We start from the raw sequence: 1,734 nt of genomic DNA, 5'->3' as shown, positions 1-1,734 counted from the left end.
TCATGTTTGGATAGATTTGTGTTTTGGAGGGTCATGGGAGAATGTTCATGGTGTTTTACAATATATGCCTTTACCCATGAATCTTCAACTAAAACTGTCATTAAAAAAGTTAACTTATGAAACTCTAATGTTATGTGTTGCAAATAAATTAAATTTAGAGCCCTTAAGTGGATTTAGGTTATCTTATCAGAGAAAATGTAAAGTTTATTTGTTAACTAACAATGAAGATGTTGAACGATTCATTGCTTACATTAGTGTTTTGCAAGATGATGTTACATTGTATGTTGTTGAACCTAGAAGTAGTGAAGTTGGGTCAGTAGCGGGTAGTAATCAACTAAGTTTATCAACCCCAGTTTATGATGCTCAAAATTTAATGGTTCCACCACAATTTCATCACCAAGTAAATTTTTGTTTCACCACATTTCCAATACCAAACACAATCTCAAAACCCACAACCTTTCCCTAATCCAAATCCCAATCAACTTTCAGCACCAAATTCCGGTTTTCGTTAACCAGTTAGAAGATGATAAGCCAACAGAAAAAATTGTGAGTACTAGTCGGTATTCGAAATTTGATCTTGGTCAATACCCCGACTTTGATCTTGGTCAATACTCGGATTTTGATGATATTTCAGAAGAAGAAACAGACCCTGCGTGTAATGATTTTGATATTGGTCAATACCCAAATTTTGATGATGAAACAGCCGCTGCCGAGGAAGATGTTGTTGATGATAATGAGGAGGAAGTTACGACTGTGAATGAACATGTTGAACATCCATTCTGTAATTCATATAACCATGAAGAAGAGAAAAAGAAGAATAAGAAATCCCCGAAGAAAATGCCACGGGAGTATAACTGGAATATGCCAGAATTACTTTAGATACCGGAAGAATAGTTGGTAAAAATAGCAGTTGATTGTTACACAAAAATTATTCGTATCAAGAAAGATAATTGTTTTGATACAAAGGAAGACTTGAAGATAGCTTTGTATACGAAATGTGTGGAAGATGGCTATCAACTAAAAGTTAACAAATCAAGCAAAGATCGTTTCGAAACAAGGTGTATGATTGACAAAAACTGTACGTGGCGTATGATTGCAAAGAGGATAAAAGATTGCGAAATGTTTCAAGTTAGGAATTTTATTGATAAACATACATGTTCAAGAACCCAAGTTTTTCCTCACCATAGACAGGCAAACAAAAAGGTGTTGGGTGGTTTTCTGGCTGAGTTAATGTTTTTGAATGGCATGGTATATCGGGGACATGAAATTATGACTGACATGAATGCTCGGTTCAAGATTAGTATCTCATATTCTCAAGCATGGAGAGTCAAATGTTATGCCTTGGAATTGTTGAGGGGTCGCCAGAAGCATCGTTTGCCCAACTGTCGGCTTATTGTCACAATTTAAAGCTGAAAAATCCTGGGTCGGTAACTCATATCAAAACAGATAGAGATGGACGCTTTGAGTTGTTGTTTATCGCCATTGGTGTAGCGGTTAGTAAATCAATATAATTTTGTTGACTCATTTTTGTTAGTTACATGCATTTCACATTTAAATGATTATATTTCTTGTGTATATGATTTTGTAGATTCGTTCGTTTATTACTTGCATGCGCCCAGTTATTATAGTTGACGGATCACATTTAAAAGGTCGATACCTTAGAGTAAACTTATTAGCAGTAGCCATGGATGCTAACAATGAGATACTGCTAATAGCTTACGGGGTTGGCAAATC

Source organism: Hibiscus syriacus, unplaced genomic scaffold, assembly GCF_006381635.1.
Source record: "Hibiscus syriacus cultivar Baekdansim isolate YM2019G1 unplaced genomic scaffold, ASM638163v2 tig00110793_pilon, whole genome shotgun sequence".
Lineage (NCBI taxonomy): Eukaryota > Viridiplantae > Streptophyta > Magnoliopsida > Malvales > Malvaceae > Hibiscus > Hibiscus syriacus.
Note: the sequence above shows the minus strand (reverse complement) of the source record.